The sequence below is a fragment of the Heterocephalus glaber genome, unplaced genomic scaffold, assembly GCF_053883595.1.
Source record: "Heterocephalus glaber isolate CG9 unplaced genomic scaffold, H.glaber_assembly_v1.0 deba00001555, whole genome shotgun sequence".
In the NCBI taxonomy this organism is placed as follows: domain Eukaryota; kingdom Metazoa; phylum Chordata; class Mammalia; order Rodentia; family Bathyergidae; genus Heterocephalus; species Heterocephalus glaber.
This window is the reverse complement of record NW_028258346.1, coordinates 51586-72685: the sequence shown is the minus strand read 5'-3', so window position 1 is coordinate 72685 and position 21100 is coordinate 51586.

The following is a 21100-nucleotide window of genomic DNA, read 5'->3' as shown; positions in this document are numbered from 1 at the left end:
TTTTCCACTCACATAACAATTATGCAATACCAATATTTTAATAGGGCAGCCATATAATCTTTTATAATGATTTTTATGTAGGCTATGCTAGTGGAACAGAAAGCAATCTGGATGGCCATCCTACATCAGAGCTTATGGTCAAGGAGGAATTGTCTTGTGTGGGTAAGTTTGGAAAATTCACTGGGGCTCTGTCATAGGTCACCTGGACTTGTACCAAGTTACACCAATAGTAAGATATTAGGAAGACAAGAGAAGCATGCACATCATGGTGTAGTTAACAGAATGCCTGTCCCTTCTCTCAGAAAGTGGAATTCTCTGATGTCATTCTTTACTTTTCTGAAATCTTGCCAATGCCTACCATTCACAGCTTAATCACGTCATCTGGGAGATGAGTGGTCATAAACGCCTTTCCAAGGATCTTGGTATTTCTCAGTAGGCAAAAAGGGACTACATAGAACTTAAAGGTCACTCCTGGTCTCAATTACTGCTGACAAACAGTATAAGTAAAGAGTGCAGAAAAAAGGGAGAGAAAAAGAAAGGAGTAAGAAAAATAAAAGGGGTTCTAAAAGGAAAATAAGTAAAGTAGAAATGATTATTGAGTGACGTGCTTTCACATATTGTTCTTATTTTTCCTTTCCCATCCTTGTTATACTTTTATGACCTAACTAGTAGCAAGTATTCATTTAAAGCCCATGACCTTACACAATTGTATATAGTGATAAGTGTAACCTCCCAATAGCATTCCACAAAGTTAATTATTGCTAATACTATGACATGTTTACCAGACCATATATATATAATATATATTATATATACATTATATATATATTATCCTTTCCTTCCTTTCTTTCTCTGTTTCTCCCTCCCTTTCCCCCTTTTTACCCTCCCTCCCTTTTCTTTTTCCTTCTTTCCTTCCACCCTCCTCCTTCCTTTCCCTTTCCCTTCCTTCCTTCTTTCTTCTCTATCCATCAACAGAAATGGTATCATTCTCTGTATGTTACTTTGTAACTAGCCTTTTTTCTTTCAATTGTTCACATATTGAACAATCTTCAGAGAATATACATTGGTGTGTGTGTGTGTCTTTCTATTAGCTGTATGAAATGCTATATCTTGGTTTTACCTTAATATAGTTAACCATTTTCTTAGTAATTAGTGTTTAATGGTCTCATTTTTTTACTTAAAAAGTGAATGCTTCAATAACCATGCTGTACAACTGTCCTTACCTAATCATGTGTGGATTTTTGCAGTATAGATTCCAAGAAATGACATGTTGCATTAAAAGAGATGCAGATTTGAAAAATACTGCCAAAATTCTTCAAAAAGTTTTGTACCAATTTATACTTCAGTGATGGCATTTGATAGATCCTATTTCCATATAGTCTTGAAAACCCTGTCCTTGTCTTTTTAATTTTTGCCAAAATTATGGGAGAAAATGAAATTAAATCTTAAGTTTGATGTACATTTTCCTGATCATTTATCTCATTTACCATTCACTATAATCTTGTAAAGTATGTATTAACATCATCTTGAATTATATATTTTGAAACAAAATTTTACTCCAGTTCAGGTCAAAGTGTCATGACTTGGTGACTCTAGTGTCCAAAGAGTAGAATGACCACTGCCTAACTGAGAGGTAGACCAGAGAAAAGGCAAGTTTCATTCAAGAAGTAACTTTTTGGTAACATTTTACCTAATTTTATACAATCTGTTGTTGGCAAAAAGCATTGTTCTAAATCTTATATCTTGGTTTTCTATACAACTACCAATATATTATAAGGCAAATTTAGACAATTTTCTTCTGAGTCTTGGGAGCATGAATCTAGCTGTTGAGTTTTGCCTCCCTCACAGGAGCTCCCTGAATATTAATGAGGCAATCATTAGTATTTTCTTATTTTTAGTATTTTGCAAAGTAATAAAAATTAGATAAATGTGTCAAGTGAGCAGGTTAGATTAAAAGAATACTGAAAGTATCAGTCCTCCTAATGCCTTGCCACATACATTGTGTAACTCCTGGGGTCCAGATTAAAAGAACAAGTAGTTATCTCAGCCATTCCACCTGCATTTGTTCCCAAATGCCATCCTCGGGCCCCACAGTGCATTAGCTATTCCTTAATTGCCAATTAAAACACATGCCACTTTAAGAAAGCTGTAATAATGAGCCTTCTGGAAAAAAAATCTATTGCAGGGATTTTATTTTGTCCCCAGTTGAGAGTTGCTGAAAATTATTTCTGGATTTCAGAATATAGTTCATTCCACCGACTTGCATAGGAGGTGATGTCCATGTTGCATATGTGACCATGAACTAAACACAAAATGGCTACTGAGGCATATTAAATACCTATCACAATACCTAGCACATAGTAGGCAGTCAGTGTATATCAGTTAATTTTCCATTTGCCTTGCTTTTTTCTCTTTGTAGAAAGTGAGTGCCAGAACTTTGACAACAATATTCCAAACTTTTAGATGTCACTTCTGGAATTATAACAAATACAGAATCCAGATGCCAAAACTCAGCAACTCTCTACTTTGTTTTCTTTCATTTTCTGATAAAGCCAGTTACTGAATTTCTAATCATAGAATAAAACACTTTCATTGTACTAAACAAAGAAAATCTAGACAAGTAATAGAGTGCAACAAAACCTTCACATAACACCACTCTACAATGAAAATCACTGAAAGCATTAGAGTTGATTATCACAGCTATTATTTTCTGACAGAAGCCACCTCTACTTGCTATGAATTACAGATATGAAGTGATCAAAATATAAAATGAATATTTAAATTTTAAAATGTATTATAGTAAAATACACATTGCCTTTCAATCCCCCTGAAAATATTTCCCCTTACTTTAAATACTCTTATCCCATTGTCCTTGCCACTTTCTGAAGCAGCTCTGGAAATCCTCTTTCATGAGTATCTTTGTGCTATTAAGGCTACCTTGATGCCCTGAATCCATTCAAAATGTTTACCTTTCATCGTCATTTTGACTTTGTGGAAAAGCCAGATGTCACACAGTGCCAGATCTAATGACGAGGTAGATGACACACCATAACGTTTTTATTCGACAGAAATTGTTGTAAATGTTTTGAATTGATTCAGGACATCTACATAACCATGAAAAGACACTCATGAAAGAGGACTTCCAGAATGTCTTCAGAAAATGGCAAAAATCATGAGATAAATGTGTTCAAAGCTGAAGGGTGGCATTTTGAGGGAGATTAATGGCAATGTGTTTTTACTGTAATAGTTTCTTTAAAAAAATTAAACATTCACCATATATTTTGATCATGCTTCATTGTATGTTGTCTAATTTACACATTTTTATCAATCTTGCATTGAATTACAATTATTTCTATTTTTATGTTAAAAGCTAAGCTTCGACAAACACTTTTTGTGAATAGTATTGTTTATCTGTTTAGTTATCTCCTGGTAAAATACTAGAAATATAACTTTATGACCACGATTGGCATATTTTAAATTTTGATGGATGAGATATACCAATTTGGGTATATTCACCAGAAAATTATGTCAATGGACATTTGTATATGTGTGTGTGTGTGTGTGTGTGTGTGTGTGTGTGTGTGTGGTACTGGATGTAGAACCCAGAGCCTTCACACTGAGCTACATCCTCAGCCCTATTTCTTTTTTTAATTTGAGAAAGGGTCCTGCTAAGTCATTAAGTTGCCCCCAGGCTGGGCTTGAATTTGTGATACTCCTGTCTCAACCTCCCAGGCATGTGCCAACATATCCAGTGACAATGGACATATTTTCATACACAGGCTCTCATATTTTTTCATCCTTGCTGCTTTTTTTAGTAAAAATTATATCTTGTATAAATTGGCCAATTTTTTCTATCTATTCAAGTCCTTGTGTTTTTTGTAGTAATATATGGCAATGTGAAAAAAAAGTATATACTGTAAAAGATGGGATTACAGGTGAGGGTTTTTTTCTTTACAAATTTTCTCTTTATTCATTAAGTTTATTGGTACATTTTAGGTATATAACATGATGACATTCATCATTGGGAATTTATACCATTCCATCATATATCTTGGTTTTTATTATTTCCCCATTCCCTTATCTTCCCTCCAACCTTTTCACCCCTCCGTATTTACAAAGACTTTGCCATGCATTGATACTAAGAAGGTAAGCAAAAAAGATTGAAGGGCGGTGGATGGGATGGATCACATGGGCAGTCATTTAGCATGAGTGCAGAGGTACGTACATAAGAGTGCAAAACTCAGGTCTCAAGTCCTGGGGGCTATAAATGTGGCTTGGGTGTCTATGGGTTTTTGGAGAAAGCACGTATGCATGACATCACTCAAAGAAACGAAGAGCATAGTAGAGCTTCCAACTCTGGTTAACTATCCAGACCTACTGGAAGGATTTTGTATAAAAGTACCCAGTTCTGAACCAGAATCTCTACGTACTATCCTGACATCTGTGTTTTTATGAAACTTCACAGGTCAGCCGGACTTCAGCCAAGATTCAGACCCACCAAGGTAGAGAAAAGAGTAGAGAAAAGAATCCAGACTAACAAAGCTTGAGAATGGAGATTAAACATTGACACATTTCCCTGAAAAACCAAATACATGTATGAAGGCCTTAGGTGTGATACAGCTTGTTGTGGTCTAGTAACTGAATGAGAGCTGGTGTGGAGATATGAATAACAGCAACCTATAAATCAGTGCATTTATTGAACAGTTACAGTAAGTCAAATACTACATAGTTATACCCATCTCTATCTATTTATCATCTATCTCTGTAGTACCTAAGCAAATATATAGCTATTTAAACTTGCATTAATTATTACCACAATTGTAAGACCCAGATGTTATTATAACCATTTGTAGAGATAAAATTGAAGTTTAAAGATCAAATGGCCTTTTCAAAGTAATATCATCAATTAGTGGTAAAGACAAAATTTAAAACCAACACTGGGTTCTTATGTTTTGTTTTGTTTTAACTGGTGATTGAACCCAGGGCTTTTGCTCTGAGATAGAATCCCAACCTTTTATTTATTGTTGGTTTGTTTGTTTGGTACTGGGGATTGAGCTCGGGACCTTGTGCTTGCAAGTCAGGCAGCGGCACCACTGAGCTTAATCCCAGTGAATCCTAGCACTTTTAAAATTTTCCTTTTTTCATTTTGAGACACTAAGTCATTGGCCTGGCTGTCTAGAACTTTCAGGCCTCTTGCCTCAGCCTCCCAGAGGGCTGGGATTAAGGCAATGCCTTTAAAACCTCACTCTGGTAGTGTTCTGGATACATGTAGGAAACAGCCTGCAAGCAGAGAGGCCCAGTAACTGAGGTGAAAACTGATGGCAGCATAAACTAATAATTCTTATTAGTGTGAGGGGGAAATATGGGCTAGATGGGCCAGATCTTGAGAATGAATGAAATAAATCAAATATAGCTCCAATGACTTTGGTGTGGATGATTGAGGAGGTGGTGGACAAAACCCAGATATACAGTGGATGAATCTAATTTGGGAAATGTTAGGTTCAACATACCTGTAGGACATTCAAGTAGTGTTAGAAATAAAATGAAAACGCTGGATGTAATGGTGATGTATACCTATAACCCTTGCACTCTGGGAGGCTGAGGCAGGAGAATTGCAAGTTCTAGGCTTGCCTGGGCAACTTAGTGACTTAGTGAGTTCTGGTCTCAAAATAAAAAATAAGAAAGAGCTGGGTATGAAGCTTAGGGCAAAGGCCCTGGGTTCTATCTCAAGTACTATCACACAAAAAAAGTTGAAAATAAAATAAATGAAATGTGCTATACTACTTATTTTATATTGTTTTAATTTTTATTGGTCGATATAATGATGAAAAGATGCAAAATATTTCCAACAGTGTTTTACTATGACATGAATAATTGAGTAACCACTTCAATGCCTATTTCTTTATGATTACGTTTTGTCCTATAAAATTCTAAGAAAGGTGTGGGTCAGTCTCACATTGGATTATCAAGTCTATTTTTCCTTAACATTCTGCCAATATATGTTTTGAATATTTTGAGGATATTTTATTAGATGCATACGAACTTAGAATTTTATATCTTTCTATGAAATTTAACACTTTTACACTAGGAAATTTTATGTGGAATAAAACTTTTTTGACTTTGAAGTTTACTTTGTTTTTATTAATAAAGTTATACCAGTTTGGGGGGGGTTAATGTTTGTGTGTTGTACCTTTTTCATCTTTTTATTTCAACATTTAGTAATCTTTATGTTCAATAAGAATGTAAATAACATATAGTTCAGTTTTGTTTTCTGTAACACTGCAACATTTCCCAGTTAATTGGAACATTTAGATCACTTGTAAAAGTTAAAGTTCTTTTACTCTCTCTCTTTTTTTTGTTGTTGTTGTTGTTAAATTCTTCTGTTGGTACATTGTAGGTATACAACACAATCATATTTCTCATTGGTAATTGTACCTTTACATAATGCATCTTGGTTCTAATATTTTTCCCCATTCCTAGCCCTCCCTTCACCCCATCCATCCTTCCCTATTTACAAAGACTTTATTTCCAGTTTTTCCATTTCTCAGCATTTTTCCTTTCCCTTCTTTCCTTTCCCCTGCCCCTCCCACTACCCCTACCACTTTGAACATTTTCTTTCTATTTTGCATTATTGATTACTCATTCTAATCATTGGTACATTTTAGGTATACAATAAAATGACATTCATCATTGGAAATTTGCACCTTTACATAATCTCTCTTGGTTCTTATTATTCACCCTTGCCCAGCCATCCCTTCAACCCCTCCATTCCTCCCTATTTACAAGATTTTGTTCCTATTTTTCCATTTTCCCCAATTAATCCCATTCCCTTCTATCCTTTCCCCTAGCCCTCCCACTTCCTTCCGCTATGCCCCTTTTCTTCCTATTTCACACTACCTATTATACATTTTAGTCCTTATTTACATTTTCAGTTTCTCTCACCAGAGAAACTATTTGGTATTTATACATGTGTGTCCTATTTATTTCACTTAAGAGAATCACCTCAATGTGCATCCACTGAGCTACAAATGTCTCTAATTTCTCATTTTTTTATGGCTGAGTAGTACTCCATTTTATTAAAAAACCCACATTTTCTTGATCCAGTCTCCATTTGATGGGCATTTGGGCTGTTTCCAAGTTTTAGCTATCACGAACTGGGCTGCTATGAACATGGCTGCACATATATCACTGTGGTATGATTCTTTTAATTCTTTGGGGAAGATCCCCAGCAGTGGAATAGTGGAGTCAAATGGGACTTCCAGTCCTAGTTCTTTGAGGTATTTCCATACTGATTTCCACAGTGGTTGCACCAGTCTGCACTCCCACCAGCAGTGGAGAAGGGTTCCTCTTTCCGCACAGCCCCTCCAGCATTTGTTATTGGTTGATTTCATGACAGAAGCCATTCTTTCTGGAGTGAGGTGGAATCTCAGCATTGTTTCATTTGCATCTCTCGAATGACCAGTGATGTTGAACATTTTTTCCTGTATTTATTTGCTATTTCTACTTCTTTGTCTGAGAAATGTCTGTTCATTTCAGATGCCCATTTTTAGATTGGGTCTTTAAATTTGGGAAGTCTGATCTTTTTAACTTCTTTATAGATTTGAGATAGTAGACCTTTGTCTGAGGAAAATCAAGTGAAGATTTGTTCCCACATTGTGGGTTGTCTCTTCACACTGCTGGTGGTTTCTCATGCTGTGCAGAAGCTTTTTAATAAGAAGAGATCCCACTTGTTGATTGTTTGTGCTAGTTCACAGGCAACTGAGGTTTTGTTCATAAAATTTTTCACTACACCTATGTCTTCAAGAGTTCTACATAACCTCTGTTCCATCTGGTTCAGAGTTTCTATTTTAATATTTAGATCTTTAATCCATCTCGATTTTAGTTTAGTGCATGCCAAGAGATATAGGTCTAGTTTTAATCTTTGGCAAGTTGAAACCCAATTTCTCCAGCACCATTTACTAAAGGTGTTATCTTTCCTCCAGTGAGTGTATTTGGTTACTTTATCAAAGATGAGATGGCTGAGTGTGTCTAGAGTTGTTTCTGCATCTTCTAATCTGTTCCACTGGTCCTCAAGTCTGTTTCTTTGCCAGTACCATGCTGTTTTTATCACAGTAGCTTTGTATTACAGTTGCAGGTTGGGGGTTGTGATACCCCCTGGCATGTCTCTATTACCTAGAATTGCTTTTGCTATCCTGGGTCTCTTCTTCTTCGAAATGAATTTTTGGATTGTTTTCTCAAGGTCCATGAAGTATGTTGCTGGGATCTCAATTGGAATTGCATGAAATCTATATAGCAGTTTTGGAAGTATGGCCATTTTCACTATATTAATCCTTCCTACCCAGGAGCAGGGGATGTCTGTTCATTTTCTGATATCATCTTCAATCTCTCTTTTCAGAGTGCTAAAGTTTTCAGAGAAGAGGTCTTTGATTTCTTTTGTTAGGTTGATTCCTAGGTATTTGAGTTTTTTGGATGCTATTGTGAAAGGAATTCTTTGCCCTATTTCTGTCTCAGTGAGTCTATCATTGGTGTAGAGGAAACCTATCGATTTTTATGTGTTCACCTTGTTACCAGCTACTTGACTGAGTTTGGTTATTAAGTCTAGAATACTTTTGGTGGAGTTCTTGGGGTCTTCTATATGCCGTATCATGTCATCTGCAAATAATGACAATTTGACTTCTTCATTTCCTATCTTTATTCCTTTTATTTCTTTCTCTTGTCTAATTGCTGTGGCTAATGTTTCCAAAACTATATTGAACAGGAGTGGTGATGGTGAACATCCTTGTCTTGTTCCTGATTTTAGTATGAAGGATTTCAGTTTTTGACCATTTAGTATGATACTGGCTGTTGGTTTTTCATAGATGGCTTTTATCAGATTGAGGTAGAGACCATGTATTCTGATTTTTTATAGGGTTTTATCATAAATGCATGTTGGATTTTGTCAAATGCTTTTTCTGCATCTATTGAGATGATCGTATGGTTTTTGTCCCTGGTTCTATTGATATAGTGTATTACATTGATTGATTTGTGTATGTTGAACCATCCCTGCATCCTTGAGATGAATGCCACTTGATCAGGATGTATGATCTTCTGGATGATCTTCTGCATTCTGTTTGTCAGTATCTTATTAAGGATTTTTGCATCTATGTTGCTTAGTGAGATTGGCCTATAGTTCTCTTTTTCAGTTGGGTCTTTCTCTGCTTTGGGGATCAAGGTGATGCTTGCTTCCAGGAATGAATTTGGGAGTATTGCTTCCCCTTCAATTTCATTGAAGAATTTAAACAGTAGTGGCAGTAGTTCCTCTCTAAACGTCTTGTAGAATTCAGCAGTGAAGCCATCAGGGCCTGGGCTTTTCTTAGGTGATAAGTTTTTAATTACATTTTCAATTTCATTGGTTGATATTGGGATGTTTAGAATTTTTAGGTCTTTTTCATTCAACTTTGGTAATTCATATGTATCTAGGAATCTGTCCATTTCTTCTGTGTTTTCCGTCTTATTGGCATATAGGTTCTGGAAGTAGGTATTGGTGATCCTCTTGATTTCTGCTGGGTCTGTTGTAATTTCACCCTTTTCATCCCTAATTGCATGGATTTGGGCCTTTTCTTTCCTTTTTCTGATAAGGTTGGCTAAGGGTTTGTCAATTTTGTTGATTCTTTCGAGGAACCAAGTCTTGGCTTCATTTTTTTTTTATCATTCTCTTAGTCTCCATTGCATTGATTTTTGTTCTGATCTTTATAATTTCCTCCCTTGTATGAGCTTTGGGGTTGTCCTGCTCTTCTTTTTCTAGAAGCTTGAGGTTCAGCATCAGGTTGTTCAATTGGGCTCGTTCTCATTCTGTTTTCCTACTATGTGTATTCAGTGCTGTGAATTTCCCTCCTACGACTGCTTGCATTGTATCTCATAGATTCCGATATGTTGTATTGTCATTGTCATTTAATTGAAGGAACTGTCTGATTTCTTCTTTAATTTCCTCTGTGACCTATTGGTTATTCAGAAGTGTGTTGCTCAGTTTCCATGTGTTTATGAAATTTTTCCAGTTTCTTTTGCTATGGATCTCCAATTTCATCCCGCTATGGTCTGATAATATACAGAGGATAACTTCAATTCCTTTGCACTTATTTAAACATGTTCTATGTGTGGTCTATTTTGGAGAATGACACATGTGTAGCTGGGAAGAATGTGTATTCTGATTTTGTGGGGTGGAAGACTCTGTAAACATCTGTTAAGTTCATTTGTTCAAGAGTTCAATTGAGTTCTAGTATTTCATGACTTATTTTTTGTCTAGTTGATCTATCTATTTGTGACAGTGGGGTGTTGAGGTCCCCCACTACAATTATATTAGTGCATATATGACTTTTCATGTCTGTTAGTATTTGTTTTATATAGTTGGGCACACAAGTGTTTGGTGCATTGATATTTATGTTTGTCATTTCTTCCTCTTGGATTGTTCCCTTTACAAGAGTGTAGTGTCCTTCTTTGTCTCTCTTAATCAGTGTTGGTTTGAAATCTACCTGATCTGCAATTGGATAGCTACTCCTGCTTTTTATCGGGTTCCCCTTTCATGGAGTATTGTTTTACCCCTTTAACTTTCAGTCTACGAGTTTCCTTTTGAATTTAGTTTGTTTCTTGTATGCAGCATATTGTTGGATTTTACTTCTTAACCCATTCTGCCACTCTGTTTCTCTTGATTGGTGAATTGAGACCATTAACATTGATGGTTATAACTGAAACATATTGACTTGTCATTGCCATGACTTTTTCTTTATGTTGGGTTCTCCCCCTTTACATTTAATTTCTTGTGCCAGATGGGTTCATTCTGCTTTGCTTCCTGGGGTTGTGATCCTCAATGTCTCTTCCTAGGATATTGTGTAAAATTGTTTGGAGTGCGGGTTTGGTATTCATGAAGTTCCTAAGGTGATCTTTGTCATGAAAGTATCTTATTTCTCCATCAATTTTGGAAGATAGCTTTGCAGGGTACAACAGTCTGGGCTGGAGGCTATTTTCTTTTAGGGCTTGGAATATGTCACTCCAAGCTCTTCTTGCCTTGATGATTTGTGTTGAGAAGTCTGCTGTGATTCTGATGGGCTTTCCTTTGTATGTGATTTGTTTCTTTTCTCTGACTGCTTGTAGAACTTTGTTCTTCTGTTGTGTTTCTGGAATCTTAACAATTATATGCCTATATGTAATTCTTCTTTGATCAAGGCTATTTCGATTCCTATATGCCTCACTTATCTGTATGTCAAGTTCTTTTCCCCTGCTTGGGACGTTTTCTGCCATTACTTCTGTGAAGAGTTTTTTATGTCATCTGCACTCTCTCCTGTTTCTTCATTGACTCCAATCAGTCTTGTTATTCTTCTTTGCATCATCTAGCAGCTGCTGGATTGATTTCTCATGTTTCCTTATAATTTTGAAGCAATTTTTCTTTTCCATGTCATTCATTACAATCTTATCTTCTATATCTGCAATTCTATCCTCACATTGGCTCATTTTGCTGTGTAGATTTCAATGGAGATTTTCATCTCCTGGAAATCTATTTGCATCTGTTTTATGGATTCCATTTGTTTCCAATGTTGGGATTCCATCATGTTCCTCAGCTCCTCTCTAGATTTATTAATCATGTCTGGTACTAGGAGCACAATTTCTCCTGTTATCTGAGAAATTATTTCTGATTTCATTTTTTCCAGATCCCCTTTTGTTGCCAGTTCAGTGGGTCCAGGTGGTTGAGTATCAGAGTGTTCCATCTCATTTCCCTTTGGGGTTGCTTTAGGAGATCCGGAAGTCTGGCTTTGAGACTTATTTACATGTTTTCTCATTTTGCCTGGTGGGGCAGAGGGTGTTGTTGTTGCCTGCACGGATCACCTCCTGTGAGCTGGGAGAGGTGGGACAGGGGTCAGGAGCAGTGGTAGGGATGGTGGCCCAGAAGCCCTTTCCTCTGGCCCAGGAGCAGTGGGACAGAAGGTGGCCAAAAAGCTCTTTTCTCTGGGATGGGGGCAGTGGGAGGGATGGTGGCCCAGAAGCCCCTTCCTCTGGACCAGGAGCAATAGGATGGCGGCTCCGAAGCCCCTGCCTCTGGGCCGGGAGTGACGGGACCCAGTACCATGTTCTGGTGGTACGGTGTCCTCTGTGTCCTTGTAGTATGGAATCAGGTGGCTGTACAGAGGAGCGGGGGGCAGGGGTGTCCAGTGGATTGTTCCCGGGGGCTGATTTGGCGTGTTCCGCATGACTCACGACCTTGGTAGGGCATCCGCAGACCTGCCTGTCTGTGGCAGGCTGATTCGGCGTGTTGCACATGACTGGCAACCTCAGTAGGGCGTCCGCAGACCTGCTTGTATGCAGCAGGCTGATTCCACATGTTCTGCACAACCTCTCTCGTGCTTTTCATGGATTAATTTTATTCCATTCCAACTTCTCATTAACTTCAATTTATTATTTCACTGTTCTACACATTATAACATGCATCACTGATATATCAAAATATAATACTGTTTCTCCTTTTTTGTAATAACCTTAGGACATTTTCATTTCATTTTGCCCTGCTCAATTTATGTGTCACTATTGTGCATTTTAATTACATACATATTATTAAACAAAAAAGTTGCATTTTTAGACACTGTCATTATTGTTATGTTATTCTTATGTTATTATTTTATATATTCTTTTAGATATGCCCACACACTTACCATTGTCTTTGCTCTACATTGTTTCCTATACCTTCATCTCCACTTTTGGCATCATTTTGGTTCTATATGAAAAAACAACAGCAAAGTATTTTTTGAGCATTTAGAGAAAGATACTGACATCTTATTTTCTTTCAACTCTTTAAAACTGGCAATCTGCTGACTTTTGGAAACAGGGTATTTTGTTTGATTTGGTTTGGTTTTTGAAATTTCCAACTCTTAGTCTATATGTTACTCCTTTAAATCTATTTTTCCTTTTGCTTCTTAAACATGAATTTATTTTTCTTTATCTTAAATTTTTACACATTCTTAAACCTTTATCAATGTTTAAATGTTCTCTCAGTGGTCATGACTTAGGCCCCATTCTTCTTGCTGTCCTCAGAGGCATCAATTGCAACATCTTATACCTACTCAATGAGTCCTATATGACACTCACTTTTGTCACTGTATTCTCCAACCATGTTTCTCCATATTTATTCTGGAAGTATCTTCTAGTGCACAAATTCTTAATTGTAATTACTTTATTTTTGATTCATTGAATGTGCATTTGGTTCTTCTTTTTATACTTCCCAGTATATACTTAAAATCTTAAAATTTTGTTTGAACATAGCCTACATTATTTTAAAATTTATGTCATATACAAATACAAATCTATAACTCCTGTTAAATTTTTCCTATTGTTTGCATTTCTTTATTGGTTTGCATTCTTGGTATATTGTCTCTTCATTTGCCTCATTAGTTTTCACTGGTAATAGAAATTATATTCACAAAACTGTAGAAATAATTTGAGAACCAGTATTTCATCATTTTCCTCTAGATTAAATTTATATTTGTATCTATGTACACCTGGGAGCACTAGTGATTACATCAACTAAACTATGTTTCTTCTATTCCACCCTTCCTACTATGTTTTCCCCCATTAAGTTTATTGGTACATTTTAGGTATGATATACATTTACATACATCATTGTGATCTTGTACCATTACATGAGTATCTTCATTCCTTTTTTTCCCCCTTCCCCTGCCTCCCTTCACCCCCTCCACTCTTCCCTATTTGTAAAGACTTTGTTTCCATTTTTTTCCTTTTCTCATACTTTTCCCCTTCTTTTCTTTCCCCTACCTCTCCCACTTCCCCTGCTTCTTTAGACCTTAATTCCTTTTACACAATATCAATTATACATTTTTTAAATTAAAATATCAAGACCTAGGAGACATTACCACAGATTTTACAGAATTTAAAAGGATATAGAAAGCATATTTCAAAAATCTGTTTTGAAATAAATTTGACAACTTCTAAGAAGCATCTTGGAAAGCAAATTAATGAAACTAACTCAGGAAGAAATATAAAATTTGAATAGCACCTATGAAAGAAAGTATATTCCTAGCTTGAAAACCTACCTATATGACAAAAACAGACTCATATACATTTTAACTGATAAATTATGTCAAACATTTAAAGCACAAAAAAGAAGGAACACTTCTCCCCTCATTTTAGGAAATCAACATTATGCTAATCCTAAAACGGGATAAAGATAATAGAAGAAAAAAATACGAACATAGATAGAAATTTGTTTAACAAAACAAACTGTTAGAAGACAGATCTGGTAGGATGTAGAAAGTGGTTTTATTATATGGATGACAATGTTGGTTCAGCATTGGAAGATCCACCCACAAAAGTCATCATTTTAACAGAGGAAAGGAAAAAGCCATATGATCCTGTCACTAGTTGGAGAAAAAGGATTGGGCTAAATTCTACAGCTGTTCATGGTAAAAGCTATCAGGAGACTAGAAGTAGAACAGAACCTTCTCAACAGATTAAAGATATGTACTCCATACTTCCAGTGCAAATGCCTTATATAAATGAAGATACAATTCTTTCTCCTTAAGGTGGGGAACAAGGGCAGATATGCTTACTCTTTATCTGTCCATTAAACCTTGAGACCTAGGCTCAAGCAAAATAGTCTGGCAATAAAATGACACAATTAGGATAGGATTAGCAAGGTAGAAGCAAAATCTTTATATGTAGATTAAATGATCATCTACAGAGAAAATAGTAAGAAATCTCTAGGGGCCCCTAGAACTTGTATTTTAATTTAGCAGGATTAGAAAACACAAGGTATATATAAAAATTCAGGTCTATGTATACTTGTTATAAAAGAACAATTAGATATTGAAATTTAAAAGTTATGTAGGAGTACAAAGGACCTAGAAAAGTGAAAAGAAAAAGAAAAAAATACAGTGTTGGAAGACATTTAGTACCCAATTGTAAGACTTCCTCTAAAACTACAGTAATCAAGGCAGTGTTGGTATGAGGAAAGACATATAGATCATTGGAATAAAACAGAGAATCTAGAAATAGAACCACTCATATATGGTGCACTGAGTTTTGAAAGATTATTTAACATTAACATTTTATAGAATATAAACCCAATTCAAGAGCTGAGGAAAAGATAGTGTTTTCAGCAAATGGCACTGGAACACCTGGTATCCGTATATAAAAAATTAACCTCAACCCTTTATTTCCATACATAAAAATAACTTGAAAGGATCTATGAACCTAAATAGGAAAGCCTAATAGTATAAAACTTTAAGAAGAAATTATAAGGAGAAATGTTTATGAATTTAAGGTAGGCAGGAACAACCTAGCATACAAAAAACATGATGTATAAAAGAAAAAACCTGATAAATGAGATTCCATCAAAATTTAAAACTTTAAATGACATAATTAAAATGAAAAGTAGTCTTTAAACAGACTATATTTACAATGCATATAACTTATGACCAGAATATATAAAGAACTCTTACAGCTCATTAATAGACAACCCAATTAAAAACTAGACACAAGAAGATGATAGCCAGTACAGCACAAGGAAATGTGTGCAACACTAGAATCAGAAAAATACTAATCATTACAATAACAAGACTGAATTATACACTCATTAGGGAGATGAACTTTAAAGTTTTAAAAGACTTGTCATGGCTTTTTCTTTTTGTTGGAGTCTCCCCCTTTGCATTTAATTTCTCATGCCCAATGGATTCATTCTGCTGGGCTTTCTGGGGTTGTGATCCTCATTGTCTTTTCCTAGGGTATTGTCTAAAATTTTTTGGAGTGCGGGTTTGGTATTCATGAAGTTCCTGAGGTGCTCTTTATCATGCAAGTATCTTATTTCTCCATCAATTTTGAAAGATAGTTTTGCAGGATACATCAATCTGGGTTGGAGGCTGTTTTCCTTTAGGGCTTGAAATACATCACTCCAAGCTCTTCTTGCCTTGAGGGTTTGCATTGAGAAGTCTGCTGTGATTCTGATGGGCTTTCCTTTGTATGTGATTTGTTTCTTTTCTCTCACTGCTTGTCGAACTTTGTTCTTCTGTTGGATTTCTGGAATCCTAATTATTTTATATGCCTATGTGTAGATTTTTTTTGATTTAGGCTAGCTGGAGTCCTATATGCCTCACTTATCTGTATGTCAAGTTCTTTTCCCCTCCTTGGGAAGTTTTCTGCCAGCACTTCTATGAACAGTTTTTTTTTATGTCATCTGCACTCACTCTTGTTTCTTCATTGACTCCAATCAGTCTTATGTTATTCTTCTTTGCATCATCTAGCAGCTGCTGGATTGATTTCTCACATTCCCTTACAATTTTAAAGCAATTTTTCTGTTCCTGGTCACTAATTGCAATCTTATCTTCTATATCTGAAATTCTATGCTCACATTGGTTCATTCTGCTTCATAGACTTTTGATGGAGTTTTTAATCTCCTGGGAATCTGTTTGCATCTGTTTTATGGATTCCATTTGTTTCCTATGTTGGGATTCCATCATGTTCCTCAGATCCTCTATTTTTTTATCTGTGTCCTCTCTAGATTTATTAATCATGTCTTGCACTATGACCACAATCTTTGCTGTTATCTGAGTAATTATTTCTGATTTCATATTTCCCAGGTCCTCTTTTGTTGCCAGTTCAAAGAGTCCAGGTGGTTGAGTATCAGATTGTTCCATCTCGTTTCCTTTTGGGGTTGCTGTAGGTGATTCAGAAGTCTGTTTTTAAGGCTTATTTATGTGTCTTCTCATTTCCACGGAGTGGGGGTAGGGGAGCTTCTGGTGCCCACATGGCTCACCTTCTCTGCCCTAGGATCATGGAATGGTGGTGGGGAAGCTTCCTTCCAGGTGCTGAGACTAGCTCACCTTCTCTCCCTACTATTGTGCCATCTTTAGGGCTCCAACACAAAGCAAGAGCTTTCTCACTTGGGAAGCTCATGACCCCTAATCTCTTTTCATAATTCATTTAGTTGCTTTTCACCCTCTCAAAGTCTCAGCTGACCTCTCAATTAGGAGTAAATCTCCTTAGGGGAAAGGCATTCCCTGGCCTTATTCCCCATAGTTTGGTCCTAGGTGATAATTCATTATCTTTTTACCTCTTCAAACACTTAATTCTAGAAGAAGGAATCAGAAAATAAAGAAGACAAATTCAGGCATCTGTAAATATAGTAGAGTTAAAATAAGACAGAATTAATGAGGTAGGGGAGAAAATCCTTTATCTGAGTTGATCATGAAAGTTCTCTTGGAAAGCTGGCATCTAAATTGAGATCAGAATGGTTAGAAGGAAGCAACCACTTGAAAGTCTAAGGTAAGAACATTTTTCAAAAGAGACAGTACTGAGCTTGGCATATGTGAGACAAAGAAGAAAGACTAAGAGGCTATGAAGTGCAGAACCACGGGCATGGGGAATGGAACTGGTGTTATAGACAGCAGCCAGACGAGGTATATTTGGAGTTGAAGTCCATTTATTTTGATTTATGTGGGGAACCACTGGAAGATACTGAGTGACAGGTCTATGCTTCAGTAATGCATGTTTGGGCTATGGTATAGGAGTTGTTCTGTAAAAGGCCAAGTGTGGAACCAAGAGATCAGAGAAGCAGATGCTTCAGAACCCCAGTAAGCACTTATATAGTGTGAAGAAAGTTCAGCCAGAGAGGTGATTGTTAAATGTAGAAACCAGGATGTGTTTCTTCTCCTCTTGAAAATGTCTGCTTGCTCTCTAATTCTGCATCCATTGTTATGAATTTTCAATATCTTCCTGGCTCAACCTGCTAAATAAAATGCCTTGATGTTTATCTATATAAAACTCCCCAGAGATAATGTTCCTATTTTGAATAAATAAATAATATTAAGCAAACATGTGTATGACAAGCACTGCTCTGATGCTTTTTACACATATGAACTCATTTTATCTTCTCAATTTTTCAATGAGGGAGTCACATTAACATTATCCTCATTTTAAAGATGAGGAAACAAGAGCAGGGGGGCTGTATAATCTGTCCAAGATCACATAGACAGTGAAAGGACATTTGCTGTAGCTTGTTATTTTGGCTCATCATCTTCATTCTCTGATTTTTTAAAAAATAGCAATACCCTGATTTCCTTCTGAGAAATCGCTTCCCCCCTACTCTTAGACTAAGCTGTTCCTATACAGCTGACTCACTTTCAGCCCTATGGAAAGGTGTGTGACTCAAGCCCAGCCAATCACTGCAGCCTTCCTCTAGACACAGGTGATGGTTCAAGGGTGGACCAATGAGAATCATTGAAATTGTTGGCTCTGAGGCTCGTGGTCTGGTGTCTTTGTGCTCTCTATGAAATCAGACATATGTAAGTATGCTGCCAGCAAATAGACAGTGAAACTATGAGAAAATAATTGGGTCGCAGCAACATTATTTGAGCAAGTGTTGCCTTGTACTACCTCGATTTTACAATTAAGTTTCCTGTAAGATTCTCTATTTAGCTTGGCCAATTTGATTTAGGTATTTCTGACACTCACAACTGAAAATGACTTAAAACAGTTATGCCCACCAGCTGAGGAACCCCTGCACATTGTAGGGTCTCTGCAAAAGAGAATATTTAAAATTTCAGGAATGGCTCATACTTCTCCAGAGCACTCAGGAGTCATGAGGACCATGCAAAGTTGTTCTTTCCGTCTCTTTCATCAGAAAGATAGAGTTACAGGTGGCTAGAATTCCCAATACTCTAACATTAGGACATTTTGCACTTTTAGAGTTTCAAAAGAAAATGCTCCAATACCACATTTAATTCCTTGGTATGAATCCCATTTTTGGTTCCATGCCTGTGGGAAAGGTTTGCAAATTATGCAAGGTAGACTTTGCTCAGTGCTATCTACTTATTAGATTTGGGTATGTTTTTCTTCTTCTAAGAGAAACTTGTCATGAGTACTATTAGAATTCCTTCTAGGGAGGGAAAGCAAGAATTTGTTAAGAATTAATTTTCAGTTAGAGGGAAAGTTTCTATTTTCCTGTCAATGGCCATCAGTTTGTAATAAGACAAGTGAGTTCTACTGGAAACTCTAAGGTCTACTTGAAATGCCCTGGGGCACAGAGAGAAGATAAAGTTTCAGGACCTTTGTTTTGAGCATTAAGACTTGTGCACATTCTACATAGGAAGGGACAAAGCCTTAATATAGACAGAGAATAAAAGCAGCAATTTTCAGTGTTCAGTGGCAGCTGTATCTGGAGGAGAACAAGGCCTGCAGAGGACCAAGAGTGAAGAATGAGAAAGATGAGAGGAAGAGACCTGATTTGCAGACAACATCTGTGTTATGGTAGGCCAGCTATTTCTGGGACCGAGATGTCACTTGGGTGCTATTGTCCCATTTCAACACCGACATTTCTTTCACACTCCTTGGTCCAAGCCTCTAGACTCACTGCCAGCCCAGACTTTACCCCTCCTCCTGCTTCCACAGGAACAGAGCCATCTCTAAACACCTCTTTCTCACTGCCAAGATCTTCTTCTGTTGTTCTTATCAAATTAACTCCTCGCCCAGAAAAGTATAAGTATCTTTCACCCCTCTGCATGGCATTCTCCAATGTGGTTTCGCAGCAAATAGTCTAGTGTGTTGAATGGTGGCCTTCCCCTGAAGATGTCTCTACTGGGAACTTGTGAATGGTAAATTTATTTGGAAGAAATGTAACTGAGACTCTTGAGATGAAGATTCCTAGATTATCTCAGCATGCCCCAAATCGATTGACAAATGTTCTCTAAAAAAAGACATAGAAGAGAAGAAACACAGAGAAGACAGCCTGAGGCTGGAGTGATGTATGTACAAGTCAAGGAGTATGAAGATTATCAACAGTCACTAGATACTCAGAGAATAGATTCCTTCTCAGACCCTTTAGAAGAAACCAACTCTGCCAAGACTTCGATTTTAGATTTTAGCTTCCAAAACTCTAAGAGAATACTTTTCTGATGTTTTAATCCACATAGTTTGCAGTAATTTGTTATGACAGTATTAACTAACAAACTGGCATAATGTAAAACCCAAATTTCCCCAACCTGATTAGAAGGCCTTACAAGGCTCAGCTCTTTTCCATTACTTAGATTAAATTAATTTCAACTCCCACCTCTCTAAAAGTCTCCCCTCACAGTCAGCCTTTGGTTTCTTTAACACACAAAGTATTTCTTTCCTAAAGACATTTGCTTGTTGTTGTTGTCTGCTTTGAAAGCTCCCCATTCCCATAGTCTTCTCACAGGTGGATCTTTCTTGCCATTTTCACTCAACTTAAATATAACTTTCAGAGAGATACTCCTGAATCTTTCTAGCCATTCTTCCTGTTTATCCCTTCACCTCTCAAACTGGCCTCCATCACGTAATATCATTTCCTTCTCAGAGTTCATCACAAATGATTAACATTTTGCTCACATGTTTACTAGATTGGGAGCTCAATCAAGGTAAAATTTTTGTCCACTCACTTATCTGGCATCAAGTAACTGAGCACCTGTTCTAAACCAGGCAATAATCTAGGTATTTGGGAAATGTGGTGAACCAAATAAAACAGCCTCTGCTCTTATGAATATATATTCTAGTTCATTTCACATGGCTCTTTCTTCCTATCTGCAGCACTCCCTAGTATTTATTGGTTATTCATTTAATATTAATCGAATATTAATTATACAATAGATAAAAATACTAAAGTCTAGTCACTTATTGTCTCCTTTTTCCTGGTAAAAACCTAGTTCTAGCTGTTGAAAGAATTTAATAACCCCATATAATTTTGAGAGACCTTTAAACCTGCCATTTATGAGGTCTTTTTCTTGCATGGACATTGCAATTCCTTCTACAGTCTTATTTCAAACCCAGGTTTTTGCCATGTCTACTAATGTGATTTGGAAGTATGATTTCCCCTTAGAACATGTTGTAGGAAACCAAACAAAAGACCAAGCCACACTAGACTTGCAAAACTTTGCCAAAGATGGCAAACCCCAGGGCATTTGACTTGATGAACCTCTGCCATGTCTAAAGGTCAGCCTCTGGGACTGTTTAATTGTGGCCATTAAAGTGTTTGAGCAGCTGCTTCTGAGCAGTAATTTGGAGCCCAGGAGAAACCAAAGGCAGCATCAGTACACCAGTCACATGGAAAAAA